The 15,380-nt window shown below is 36.9% G+C and overlaps 1 long non-coding RNA gene across 1 annotated transcript in view; it reads left to right on the top strand.

The window, feature by feature from the left end:
- LOC120533637 overlaps positions 1-14,948 on the top strand; it is a 45,086-nt gene extending 30,138 nt beyond the window's left edge. Inside the window, exon 3 of the long non-coding RNA XR_005634584.1 lies at positions 14,766-14,948. This is a non-coding gene — a long non-coding RNA (uncharacterized LOC120533637). The remainder of the gene's footprint in view (positions 1-14,765) is intronic.
- The last annotated feature ends 432 nt before the right edge of the window (positions 14,949-15,380 follow it).

Here is a 15,380-nt window from a genome sequence, read left to right on the forward strand (position 1 = left end):
CACATCCACAGACATCAGTATTCCCTATGAATTTTTTTTTACATTTTTGAATGTTACTAAAAATCATATAACATTCCATACAAGCAAGTCAAGTTTAACAAAACTAGGTTCAAAGCAAATCAACCCCCACCAATGAGAAAGAGAGCTAAGTCAGCAGAGTAAACCTTTAATAATAGTAAAAATATGTGGATAAATAAATGAATAAAAATAAAGAGGGGAGAGAATCTGCTTCCTCAGTTCTTTAAATGCTTATTCTAAAATTTTATTGATCAGATTCTGCCAGGTTTTGAAAAAGTTTTGCACAGATCCTTTAAGTGAGAATTTGATTTTTTTCTGTTTCCGATAATATATAACATCAGTTACCCACAAAGATTAAAAAGAGGTGAGTTAGAATTCTTCCAGTTGAGCAAAATAAGTCTATGTGCCAGTAGTGTAGTAAAGGCCATTATAGTTTGTGGCAGTGGACAGAACTTGCGAGAGAGGAGTGGAGGTGGCAGAGAAAGAGAAGGAAAAGGAAAGAGAAGGACTGTGAGCAATATTGTTGTGTGTTTGGGCACTGTTTGTTGTTATATACAAAAGAAGAAAATAAACGTATGTCTTTGGCACTGTTTGGTGTTATGTACAAAAGAAGAAAATAAACGTATGTCTTTGGACTTCTGGCGGTCTCAGTTTCTGTTTGTGTCCGGGCTGGTCTTTTACTATATATGTGTGTATATATATACAGTAATCCTTCCTCAATCGCGAGGGTTGCGTTCCAGAGCCCCCCGCGATAGATGAAAATCTGTGAAGTAGAAACCATATGTTTGTATGGTTATTTTTATATATTTTAAGCCCTTAAACTCTTCCACACTGTTAACATTATTAGAGCCCTCTAGACATGAAATAACACCCTTTAGTCAAAAGTTTAAACTGTGCTCCATGACAAGACAGAGATGACAGTTCTTTCTCACAATTAAAAGAATGCAAACATATCTTCTCTTCAAAGGAGCGCCGCCAGGAGCAGAGAATTTCAGAGAGAGAGAGCGAGATAAAAGCAAACAATCAAAAAATCAATACGTGCTTTTAAGTATGCCGAAGCACCGCGATAAAGCAGCATTTTGTAGAGGAGCGTCCGTATCCTCTGTGCAAACAGCCCCTCTGCTCACACCCCTTCCGTCAGGCAGAGAGAGTGAGAGAGATAGAGAGAAGCAAACAATCGAGCACTGCGCAGGAAGCATATCTTATATCATTGAGGAGTTTTAGTTAATACATAATACATGCTCTGATTGGGTAGCTTCTAAGCCATCCGCCAATAGCGTCCCTTGTATGAAATCAACTGGGCAAACAAACTGAGGAAGCATGTACCATAAAAATTAAAAGACACATTGTCCACAGAAATCCGCAAACCAGCGAAAAATACGTGATATATATTTAGATATGCTTACATTTAAAATCCGCGATAGAGTGAAACTGCGGAAGTCGAAGCACGATATAGCGAGGGATTACTGTATATATATATATATATATATATATATACACTGTATATGTGTGTGTGTCTGCCCGGGGTTTGTTTCCTGCCTTGCGTCCTGTGTTGGCTGGGATTGGCTAAAGCAGACCCCCGTGACCTTGGATGGATGGGTGGATATGTGTGTGTGTGTGTATACAAATAATATTTTTGGTTGGTTCAACATTTAGTGTGGATGAATGAATATATTTTCACAAAAGTGAGTGCCTAAGAAGAAATGCGTTCAAAAGGTAGCAGCAAGGTGACCTAACACAAACTGCTTAAGTTAAATTGATTTAAATGAATTTAAAGAATGCACTGTAGGAAACTGTAGGACTGTCCAATTCATGATATGGCCTCTTCACTGTGTCAGTAATTTGTCCTAGGGTCTGTCCACTTCAGTAACAGCTCCATGAAAGTATAGAGACTTCAGTTCCAAGTGCTTCTTAAATAGTAGAATGATTGAAACATTTGGGACTTCTGGATGTTAAAAGTCCTCTGGGACATCCTACTCTACTCTGAAGTTAAAGAGGAATAAAAAGTTAACAACTGTTTTGAATGTTTTTTCTCCATTTCCTATGTGAACAGAGCCTGCAGGAAACTCCCTGGGCTTCTGTGTAAGACACCATACACGAAGAGTACTGTAAAGCAATAATATCTAGCATTCACAGTCACATATAGTATGCCATAGTTAGCTTATCTGTGTAGCATTGGTAAATCGAAATAACGTGCAAGTAATCTTCACAATAATATGTCATGAAACACAGCCCTCAAGCCACAAATGACAGAGAAAGCTATATGACCAGAGAGCCCCTTCTAAAATGGTTGTTCATATATGATAAAACCGTGTAGGCCCAAAATGCTTACTTTGCTTTACTTAATGAGTGACTAAATGGGCTTCTATCTTGAGAAAGAGTTTTTGATTTTTTCTAATTTGTGATAAATTTGATTGGTTACTACTTTTCATTTTGAGAAAAATAAGCCTTTGTCCAAGCAATGTGGAATAGAATATTATGAGAAATATTTTATAGCATACTTTTATCCCATATGGTATTAGTGAAGACATTGCTGTCAAGGTGTTAGGAATATATTTAAATCTATGGCAATTCAAGAGCTATACAAATATTTTGGCTCAAAGTGTTGGGCATTCCCAAAACATGTGACTTAGCTATGATATCTAAGAAAATTTTACAGAAGACATTTTTCGTTCAATTATGGTGTGCTTGGTGCATATTGAACTGAAGCGCATTTTACGAATGGGTGAATTCTGTTCCTTTTACAACATTTTATTTGAAGGATTTCTTTCTAAGCATTCCCTAAGATCATTAATGGGTAAGTTCATTGGAATGACATTTTAAGGTAACACTAAATAGAATTACAAAATTTTTCTATGGGGGATATTTTCTGCCAGTCTTGTAAATCACAAATGAAAGTAATTGGGGTAGACACACTGCTGTATTTTTCCCTTTATTATTGCAGTGTGGTGCTTTTATTTGGTTGGGACCTGTTATAGATTATATGGATATTTTAATGAATATATTGAATACTATATAATGAGCCTGAATGAAATTTTACCACAAAATAGCCAAGCTGGCATACAATATGCAAAGTGGAGTTATAAATAGAATGCAGCCTCCTACATATTAATGAAGAAAAAGGCAAAGTACAGAATATAGTTTTAAAAGACTTACAGCAATTCAATTTTATATTGCTGTACTACTTTTCAAGAAAAAGCTTATTCTCTTTATCATTTATCCATCCAGAGTATCAGATCTGAACTAAAATGAACCTTAGTAGAGGGGTACAGGGGCAGTGAAGCAAGCATCAGATGCACAACTTTCATGAACAAAGATTAAAATCGGCATTTTAAAGGTAGATGTATTGGGAAGAACTGCTGCTTGCTATGGCCATGTTCTGAATGAAATAGTTAATGGTAATGATGGAATATAACAATGGTGCACTGCTGGATTGTGTTTTATATACAGTAGGTCCTTGCTTCTGAGAATAGACTGATTGTGACAGTCATAATGCAGGTTATCTAGAGGCACAACCAAAATTTTTCCTTCATATTCAGTGCGGATTTTCTGTGCCTGTATTTGTAAAATTGTATTTAGCGGAAATAAGCCACCCCTAATGTGCTAAAGGTGTTAAGCAGATGATATCCACTATGGTATTTATACTATGATCCCACATGCAACAAAGCAAATCATTGTTATACTTAAAGCAAAATCTATCCACCACCAGATCCAGCATTATAGTAATTTTTTATTCTTTTCCCATAATTAGTTTCAGGACCGTTTTTGATGATCACGTATTCAGCTTTACAGAGTTTGCACATTTTTTATGTGTTTCATTACTTGTGATTAAATGCAATTTTACCCTGTTTTACAAGTATCACTGCATAATTTAGAGGAGGTATACACTCAAAATGGCTTTCATTTTTCATAAAGTGGCTTTGTTTTTAAACTCCATTTAAATCTGCTTAATTTCTGGATTCTTAATCAGTTTTCATATTAGTCCTGTATTATTAAGAAACACTTTAATGTATGCTCGTGTCCACTGGTGTGTCTCTTTTGGCCTAAGGCTTGGAGGTGGAATTTGCAGTCTACATACCTAAAGCTCATCTGTTACTTGCCAAGTTATTACTGAGATTGTGAGTCATTTCAGTGCAAGATAACCTTTATTTATTTACTTATTTTTAATAATTAGAGACTCCAATGGTTTTGTTTTATCAGATTTTTCAAGAAAGTTGTATCATTTTCACATCATCATGGCAACTGTTATGCTCACAGATGTTGCAGAACATGACAATGAATACATACAGCATCTGTGTAACACTGTGACATCAAAACAGGCAATTTTTCCATTAAATGCACTCCTATAATGGGGTGACTGCCATCTTTTCTGATTTGAGCAGAGACGGAGCACCATTGCTGTAATTTTCTTTACACTTCAAAGTTGTGTGTTTCATGCTTATTTCTGTTTCTATAACTATTGTTTCAAGATTAATTATGCAGTCCTAGGGTCATCCTAATCACTAGTTTTCTAATTCTAATCCATTTTTAACTCAGTTTTTCCTGCTTTTTTTTTTTTTGGTTTTTATGTGATTAGCTCCTGCAAATAAAACATTTGAGAATAACAAATGTATGCAACACTTTAGTTTAGGTTGTGATAGACGGCCGGCGGCTCAATCTGGCTAGGACGTCCCTGAACTGGAAGAGTGGAGGAAGGCAGCCTTTCCAGGACACTGCCTCCCCCTGGATGGTAGCTGTGCCCCAGGTTCCCTCAGGGCATCCTGGGACATGGAGTCAGTTGTCTCAGCCCTGTTGGGTGCCATGGGTGGTGCCAGGGGGAGCTCATAAAGGATCTGGGGACTCCTACTTTTCCTACAACCCAGAAGTACTTCGGAGTCAGGAGAATGGAAACCCACAGTACTTCCGGACTTGCTTGAAAAGCTGTTGGTTGTTGATTGTTGTTGGACTCGCTTCTTTCACCTGCCTCATCCATGGGCAGGTAGCCCTTGTCCACTTCTCATGACGCTCGGGCGAGGGCGCTGCGCGTTGCCTCCAGGGGGCTCCCTAGCATTATCTTCCAAATTTTGAGACGGTATTGCCATTTGATGCGACCAAGAAATGAATCGACCGATGTGTCGCTCCACCTGACGTCAAACACCCTCACCGTTAGCCAATTTCCCAAAGGGTCGTTGTTACCAGCCGGCACCGCGATGAGGTGGTGATGGGATTTTGCCAGCCGATGGAGTACACTTAATACGTTTTGGTCAAAACATTTTTAATGAGGTAAAGTGAAAAGTCAAGCAAAATGACACCTTTTATTGGCTAACTGAACAGATTGCAATATGGAAGCTTTCGGGGAAACTGAGGCTCCTTCTTCAGGCAGGTTGTAATGAGGTAAGGTCAAGCTCAGAGTTGCATTTCTATACAGACTAGTGTAAAATAACTTATGTAATCACCAAAATTATGTTATGCAGAATATATATGCTAATGACTGGTATTCACCACTGTAACCATAGGGCTGCACCAACATTGCAAAATGTATAAAAATGCATTTCACAAATAATAATTATAACAACAAACAACACAAGAAATAGACCAAGATGAATCACGCCACCTAGTCACTTCTAGTCTGTTTTCCCTTACCACTCTGCTCCAACTACCGCTGTGCCAATGCACTTCCCCAACTCATCTCCCTTCAATAAGCTCAAACAGCCAATAGCAAAAAGCCAGATTTAGACCCCCATTCTTTGAGTTTGATTCCGAGCCAATACCTGGATCCCAAAAGTCATTTGGCCTCCTCCAGACTCTCTGCATATATAGTAATTTATATACTTGCAGTGCCAGGCATCCTTGAAATCTCTGACTTCTCCTGTTCCTTATAATAGAGCACGGGTTTGCACCTTCACCACACAGACACCCTGTCCTGCCACTGAACAGCTCCCAGTTTGATATCTGTCCCAATCACATATTTGCTAGCTTATTGAACACAGACTTATGACTCTCTATACATTTCTTTTTTGTACAGTATTTCAATTTGTTCCAGTCCTGTAGTGCTGCCAATTGATACGTTCTTAACTGGGAGTCCTGCTACTTGTTCAAGTATAAGTTAGTAGCTGCACACTTGTGTGGTCTTCTTCTTTCCTCCAATGTTTACCATGGCACTACCAAAACCCTGTAATGATATACTGTATATATGTGTTTGTGTGTGTATTATTTTTAAATCATAGAAGTTTTGGTTCTAACTTCATTTGCATGCTTATATATGATTTGATGATATTTCATTCTCTGCCTAACTATTAACTCTTAACTTAATGGAAACACTGAATCAATTCACTATAACCAACTACATGTTACGTGACGGTAAGTGTTTGAAATCTTACACTTAAATCCATGACAGACTTTTCTTATCCTTTTACAAATGCAATTTTGCTTTCCCCATAAAAAACAGTTAACTATACTTACATGCACGCTGTTGTGCACATCATGGGTTTCTGTATTTTATTATGCTGTAAAGTATAATGCAATTAAGTGTATGCAAACTGAATATATATTTAATTTTACAAAGAGTGGATGGATGTACTGTATGTACTGTAATATATTAAAGTCTATATATTTTTTCACAACTTTTTATGTGTATATTTCTTTGTATTTGCCTAGTTCCTTCTTTGTTGTTATTTTGCAAATCACTTTGTGTTTTAGTTGCTTGCCCTTTTGTCTACCTTTATAGTATACTGTATTTGTAATTAAAGAGTAGCCTGCTGGGTTTATAAGTATAAGTTCACTTTACAAGAATATAAGTGGAGGAACGTATTGTTATACCAGACTGCAGCCTGTTAAAAATGTACCAAAATAGCTCAAGCAATTTATTCAGAATAATGCTTCTTTTACACCAGGAACTACTGTAAGTATGGCTTGTTCCAAAAATAACAAATGATGAATGTCACTGAAGAATCACATTCCTTAATGCTGCCTGTCTGTACTTCTGTCACAGTCTTCAGCATTAAAAAGGTTTTATTGTTGAAGACATTGATTTATGATCGGAAACTTGGCATACAATGCAGTGACATTTCACTGCAGAAGATGATCATTAAATAACAATTGTAAAATGATAGCACAGTTAGTATGCAAACTGGTTTATCATTAGATCTATAGATGATATCTTTTTCTTTTATTGATCACCATTTTGTTTCAAGAACAGAAATAATAATTAACCTTGAGATTTTGTCTAAAATGCTTTATTTCCATATAATGTTTGATATAAACTGAGTGAAGGGCAATTCCACTCTTTATGAGGGGATATTTATTCCACATAAATCTATAAAACAAGCACCACATGAATACTATGATGAGGACAAATACAGAATGAAAAGTGACCTTTAGAGTTAAAATGCAGGATGATGTTACACATAGCTAACTGTGTGAGGAAGTGAACAAATGCAGTCCATTTTACATGATATACAAAGATTGTCTTTGCCAGGCATATACTGTACATTAGGTGTTTATGTGTTGTCGAATATGTTCTCATATACTTCACTTCAAATAGTGCTCAAACATCAGTGCATTCATTATATTGCATGAACCTGCTTTACCCACATTAGGAATGTGCAGACCTGCTAGTTTAACAAAACAACAGGAAACAAATGTACATGTTTAGGGAATTGCACGGAATTGTTAGGGAATAGGGAACTGCTGGCGATGGTTACATACAGGACATACTGTACATTCCCTCACACCAGGCTATTTTAGGGTCACCATTTAACCTAACATGCTTGTCCTTGAGAGGAGGGAGAAAACATGATTACATATGAAGGCCGGTCATAAAACGGGCAAACGCCATATTGATAGTGAGTAAGAAACCAGGACCCTGAAGCAATGAGACAGCAGCATTAAACACTGTCAGTTCCTTTATCATTTTATTTGCAGAGAGAATATTATTTCATTACACATTGAACCATTTTAGTTTTTGACCATTTCTGAATAAATAAAACATTTCTGAAAGACACCTTTCATTTAGTCTTTGTAATGCCAAGTAATCAGACAAACCATCTCCACGTGTGTTGTCTTTTCGACCATCCACTAGATACTGCCAGTTGAGTCTTAGTGATGTGCAGATTTCAGTGGACTTTGAAAGTGGGGAGTAACAATGTTTGGGCCAGATTGATAACTGAAGAAAACAGTGGTGTTTTCATAAGAGGGAGGAGATACATTATTTAGAGAGGTCAGTCACGCCATACTTGACCAGCACATACCATTCATAAGGACAATCATACAATACAATAAATACAACTTATTTTGGTATAGCCCAAAATCACACAAGAAGTGCAGCAATGGGCTTTAACAGGCCCTGCCTTTTGACAGCCCCCCCTAGTCTCGACTCTCTAAGAAGACAAGGAAAAACTCCCAAAAAAAACCCTTGTAAGGAAAAAATGGAAGAAACCTTGGAAAAGGCAGTTCAAAGAGAGACCCCTTTCCAGGTAGGTTGGGCGTGCAGTAGATGTCAAAAAAAAGGAGGTAAATACAATACAATACACAGAACAGAACACAAGTAGTCATCAATACAATATAAAAGTGCAATAGAAATCTTACAAGTACAGAGCAGAATTTAACAGTAGATGATATCACATAATACGATTTGGATTTGTTCAAATCATGATGAGAACTTTCAGCCTAACAAGCTTGCCAATACTGTTCAACTAATATATCCAAAATAACACCAAGTTGAAATTTTAAAGTCCATAAAGCTCTACTCTCTACCACACTACTTGGTATTTTATACCATGTGTCTATATACTTGTAAAACTTGGTAACATTTGTATGAAATTTGTCCATAACAAATTTCCAACTATGTTCTTTTTCAAGAATTTATTTTACAATAACTGCTGGGATCCTCAATACTAAGTCCATTAATAATTTTAAACACTTTGATCACGTCTTCTCTTAATTTACATTTGCTTAAACTGAATGTGTTATGCCCCTTCAGTCTTTGTTCATACTGTAGTTTATACATCTCAGTCCTAGACCCAGCACAGCTACATCTTTCTTGGAGTCTGGAACCCAAAATTAAGCATGGTACTCCAGGAGAGGCCTCACTATTGTGTTATATAACTCAATCAAACCTTCCTTGACTTGTACTGAACACATAATGCTATATTAACCTAACACCCTACAACATTCTTGATTGCTTCTGTACACTGGATATAGACTGTGATTCCAAGGTCCTTCTTATAAGGTGTACTTTTTAAGTCTCCAACCTCCAAATGTGTATACAAATCTAACATTTCAACTTCCTATGTAATACCCTAACTTTACTTACATTAAAATTCTTTCCAAACTTGTATGCCATCTAGGCCCTTCTATAACTATGTAGATAATTATCTGCTTTTCCACTTACTTTCGTATAATCTGCGAACTTGATCAGATTGTTGTTGATATTCTTGTCCAGATCATTTGTGTAAATTAAAAAGAGCAGCGGCCCTAGCATTGATTCTTGAAGGACACCACCTCCTAATTCTGAAAAAGATTTTCTGTGTTTGAGACCATTTTGTACTCACCAATAGACTAGGCCTTACATTCCCACTTGTTTTAGAATGATCACAAACTTCTCATGTATTGTAGTATCACAAACCTTCTGAAAATCATGATAAATAATATAATAGGCACATCTCTCATGTTTCACATTCTGTATATTCTAGCTTGTACTTTACCATTCCTAATATTTTCACCTTCTCCTTTACTGTTCTTGAAAGAATATCTTTGGATCATCTTTTGTCTTTTCAGCAATATTTGACTGCCTTTTATCTTTCCTAATACACATTGTTCTCATATGCCCTACAATTAGCTCCGAGTTGTAGTCTTATACTTGTGTTCTGTTCTGTGTATTGTATTGTAATGTATTGTACAGTAATTGTATTTATTTACTCCCTTTTTGTTGACACCCACTGCACGCCCAACCTACCTGGAAAGGGGTCTTTCTTTGAACTGCCTTTCCAAAGGTTTCTTCCATTTTCTTCCCTCCAAGGGTTTTTTCTCTTGGGAGTTTTTCCTTGTCTTCTTAGAGAGTCAAAGGTGGGGGGGGCTGTCAAAAGACAGGGTCTGTTAAAGCCTATTGCAGCACTTCTTTTGTGATGTTTGGGCTATATAAAAATAAATTGTATTGTATTGTATTGTACATAGCATACCTTGTACAGCTTTTTTTCCGTTTGTAACTTCTTTTTTAGATCTTTATTTATCCATCATGGTGTTCTCTTTAATTTATTACTGCTTCTAAATTTTGGGATTAACTTGTCAAGCATTATATTTAAAACACTTTTAACTTGCCCCAAAATGTCCTCAACGGTCTTCGCACTTATAATCCAGTACTAATTTATCTTATTTAGGCATCTGCTCAAACTTTGCCATGCATAAATTATTTAACTGTTACAGTTTTTGAATTTGTAATCTGCTAAAACAGTGTGAAATGTATTATATTTTGGTCTCTTGACATTAGTGGTTCCATCACATATATTCCCTGAATTCTATCCTGATTAATACAGAATGCTACATTATACTCGCATGTTAAAATGTTAAAAAACATTTTTGATTACATTCAAAAATTTCTGTTCTTGTGTCCCCATTTGAAAGGCTAGCCCAGATAATGTTAGAGTAATTAAAGTCCCATATGACTGTTATATTTCCCTTTAAACTTGCCTTTCTAACATTAGTAAAATATGAATAGTGATACTATTGTCTGCATTAAGGGGTCTATAACGCACTTTTGTTACAAGGCTCCTGTCCCTAACACTGTCATGTCAAAATACTTACTAACTGATGAAGCCTTACATGTAAATTCTGTTTTATGTATTTGGCGACTCTCCCACTTTTCTGGCTTTGCCTGTTTTTCCTACATAATGTGTAGCTGTCTATGTGATACTCATCCCCATCTCTAGTAACTAGCCAGACTTCTGTTATTCCCATTATATCAGAGTTATGTGCAGCTACATATAAATACAACTTATTTTATTAGCATTAAGGCATACAATTTTTAAAGTATTACTTGCTTTACGTTGGCTTTTATAACAGCTGAGTGTAGAAAGTAGACAACAAGTTGTCATAAAGAATTGGGGCACCACAGGTGAACCTGTATAACTGGTGGGAAAGGAAACAAAAAAATTCCACTCCAGTTTGCAGAGTGTCTTTGCAGAGGCTTTCATCTGACTGACTCCAGATTGCAGTGGACCCGGCTGTGAGGCTGAGCAGGTGGAAGAGGTGGACACAGGAGGTTTGAAACCACAAGTGATATCAGTGGTTTTTGGCCATCAATCTTCCACTTGCAGCGACACAGAGTAGAATTACCATTGGATGAGCCCTGAAGTTGTCCCCCAAGCATGTGCGTGTGACCGGAGTAGGTTACCTTGTATATTGGTATTATATTACAGCTTGTACTACCTGTCCCTTAATGTGAAGTTTTGCACCTGGCCTGTCCTACCATCATCATAAATTGTTGTTTTCAGAGATGCTTCTTTGGACATTACTCTTCAGCATTTCAAAATTATTTTTTTTTTACCTAACTGGTGTGAAGCTTTTTGATTTTCAAGCAAGGATGTATTTTTTTTAGGGCTTTATAGCCAGACTTTGCAGATTTCTGCTGCTTTTTCTTATTTTGTTAATAAATTCTCTTTTGCTTTAAACTTCTATATTTTGAATGCACATCTTGAATGATGGAAGTAATAAAGTAAATAATACAGGGCACCTAGTGTGGGTAGATTGTTCTTCATTCCTACAGGATTGTCTGAAAACGCTTTTAATAGTGAGCAACACAAGAAGGAATAAAAAGCTGTTGGTAACTGGTGATAAAAAGGTGTGTCAGCGTCCAGTGTTGAGAGGACACACGCCTGGTCTAATGAGTCTGTGTCTGGAGTACTGAGAAATGATAAGCTATGCAGCCATCCGTCATAATCAGTGCTTAAATGCACGTATTTGTCGTCATCTTGTATGAGTGTGTGTTTATCAGGCCTACGGTGCATGACAATAGGCCAGCCTACAATGAATATAGTGAGACTCGCTCATTCCATGATAATACTGTATATATGTATGTGTATGTGAGGAACCTGCACATCAGTGCTTGTAAAATCAAACAGATAGTGGCGATGGATTCAGCAAGACTCCTTGGCTCCAGTCTTCATGCAGGGATTAAATGTAGACGTGGTCCTTGGGAAGTTCTTAAGGAGGAATCTACTGTAGATTGGACAGCTAACACAGAAGCCATATACAAAAATAACCTGGGAATACTATGTCCAGATGAGGTTTAGTTCCTTTACAGTGGGAAGAATATTTCTGCAAATGTTCTGCTAGTTACACAGTGGGAAGATGGGGTAGTGGAACAAGAACAGGAGATGCTAAAATATTTAATCAGGATTTGGCCTTGGTATTAGCTCTGAGCTTTCTGGGGTTGGAGATGAGAGATTTATACGGATTTAACAGCTGGCTATCATGAAAAAAGCTTCATACACTCTATATAACACTCTGGTCACCTTGCAGAGCACCTTCAGCTGAAAGCTAATTCTACCAAAGAACTAAAGTTAGATATTAATTCATATCTATATTCATTGGCTTGTTAGCTAAAATGTTGTTTAGCTGTGTAATTTAAATATTCTTTCTTTCTTTCTTTCTTTCTTTCTTTCTTTCTTTCTTTCTTAGCCAAGAGTGCAATTTTTGGTGTGTGGGCTGTCATAACACAGCTATTTCACTTTTGAATCAATAAACATGATTGATAAAATTTTATTGTGTGTTTATTAGTGGGTATGTGGGAATCTCCACCTGGTTTTCTTTCCTAAACTGCCAGTAAACTGGTCTGTTTAGATCGTTCATAATTGTGAACACTTCATTTAGAATAACTGGGTTTATTACAGACTGATACTACAAAAGGTAAAAAGTTACATCTTTTTGAAAAATGTATTTGTAAAATTCTTGCTGTTTTGCACTAAACTCGTATGAAATATCGTTATTTGTTATGCATAGTGAAAAACAAATTCCAGTTTTCCATTGTCTTAAGTAAAATTGCAAGATCATAGCAAAATTATTATTGATCATCAACCAACTCGGTCATACTCATTCAGGCTGGGCCAGGTTAGAGCTGCCAATTAGCGAAAGTTAGTATTTCTATTACTTTATTTGTTTATTGCTTTTGTTATACAGTCGGTAGATCTTAAATCAGCCACTATGCATGAATTAATTTTATTATTGTGTCATATAATCAGCCCATGTAAATAGAGTCGGAAAATTTCTGTTCCTTCAAATATAACCAACGCTTTTTCTTTTTACTTTTATCTTTTAATAGGTGATAGCCTACAATTATCTTGTCATACCTTAACAGTAAGCCTTCAACTTGTGTCTCCACCAGATTGTAATTTAACTACAATCTTGACACTTTTTACAACCTCACCTAAAAGGGTTAAGTCAGGTTCAGCAGGTATCTGAGTTTATATATTTACCTATTTACTTTAGTCCTGAACTCTTCTACCTTTGTAGAGTCACCTTGGATAAACCTCTCAGTGAAGCTTGCTTCTGGGTGCGGTTTGTACTGCTGACAGTATGTGTCTAGTTTCCAGTTGTAATTATAATAAATAGGGTTGTTTATGCTTTTGTACAATATGAAGATTTCTGCATTTGTTGAACTATGGGTACTGCATCTTGGTGCTGGTACTGTAGATAGCAAACTTTAAATTTTTACACTGTCTGTCAGAGAGCTTGTTACAGTTTTTGATGTTATTTTCGGTTTTGTACGTGGTTGTTTTGGGTTAGCTTCAGGATCACCTCAAAAAATTCAATCTGTTTGAAACTGGTTTCCAAATTTCTCACAGTACAGAGACAGCCCTGGTCAGAGTCACCAATGACCTCCTGATAGCTGCTGACCAAGGCACTCCTTCACTCCATATCCTCCTGGACATCACAGCTACATTTGATATGGTAGATCATAATATTCTCCTTCATCGTCTTCACTATATAATTGGACTTTCTGGCATTGCTTTGGAGTGGTTCGAGTCCTATATTACAGATAGGGCTGAGTATGTGGCCCTGGGGGATGCTAAATCTCGTGCCCACATTGTCACCTGTGTGGTTCTACAAGGATCAGTCCTTGGGCCGACCCTTTTTAATATCTATATGCTACCCCTGGGTCACATCTTCCACAAGCATGGAGTTTTATTCCACTGTTATGCCGATGATACGCAGCTCTATGTGAGACTAGATTCAACTTCTCTTACACCTCCATCATCTCTTTCCTCTTGCTTGGTTGAGATTGAGGCCTTGATGTCCAAAAACTTCCTCAAGCTGAACAGCAGCAAAACTGAAGCTCTTTACATTTGCACACCCCATCGACTTTGTTCCTTTGTAAATTGTATTTCCTTTTCTGACCGTACTATTACCCTCTACCCTTCTGTTACAAATCTGGGTGTCAAGTTAGACTCCCATCTGTCATTTGATACACATGTCCATCACCTTTGTAAAATTGTATTCCTTCATCTCTGAAACAAACTCTGTCCCTACCTCTCCCTCTGTAATGCTGAAAAGTTGGTTCATGCCTTTGATTCATCCAGGCTGGATTATTGTAATGCACTCCTCATCTGGATTCCAAGCAAGAGCCTAAAAAAGCTCAAACAATTCAAAATAGTGCTGCAAGAATCCTGATGAGGATGCAGAAATATGAACACATTTCACCAATCCTTCGGTCACTTCATTGGCTCCCTATCCACCTCTGTATTGAATAAAAACTCTATTTGTTTACTCACCAGTGAATCCATGGAAATGCTCCACAATATCTGAAGGAACTCCTTATACTACAAACCACTGCAAGAAACCTCCGTTTTGCAAATACCTACCGCCTTCACCCCCCGATGACCAAACTTACATACAATGGATGACCGAGCCTTTGCAGCCGCTGCTCCACGGCTTTGGAATGCCTTACCAGAGAGCCTTAAAACACAGAAGACTGTGGACTGTTTTAAAAAACAGCTAAAGACTTTTCTTTTTAGGAAAGCTTATTAACAAGAATGCTATGATTACTGTTGTTTTATCTCTGGTTTTTATTTTATCTTGCCTTGCCTTTGTTTAAACTTTTTATGTAGCATTTTGAGATTTACTGCTAATGTAAAGTGCCCTATAAATAAAATTCATTATTATTATCATTATTATTATTGTACATAGGAACTACTTAGAACATGCAATTTCCCATTTCCTCACTTCTGTGGTCTGAATGACTGATAAAAAGCTCTTGCGAGTTCAATAGTAGGTTATGTTTTAGATTTCTGTGTGCTTTGCAATAAAGTGGGGTTGCTTGGATGTAATGCCTGCAGTGTTTTGCATCTTTTACATGAGTCTCCCTTGCTTCATATATGATTTGCATCTCC

The sequence above is a fragment of the Polypterus senegalus genome, chromosome 8 (genome assembly GCF_016835505.1).
Source record: "Polypterus senegalus isolate Bchr_013 chromosome 8, ASM1683550v1, whole genome shotgun sequence".
Classification (NCBI taxonomy): Eukaryota; Metazoa; Chordata; class Cladistia; order Polypteriformes; family Polypteridae; genus Polypterus; species Polypterus senegalus.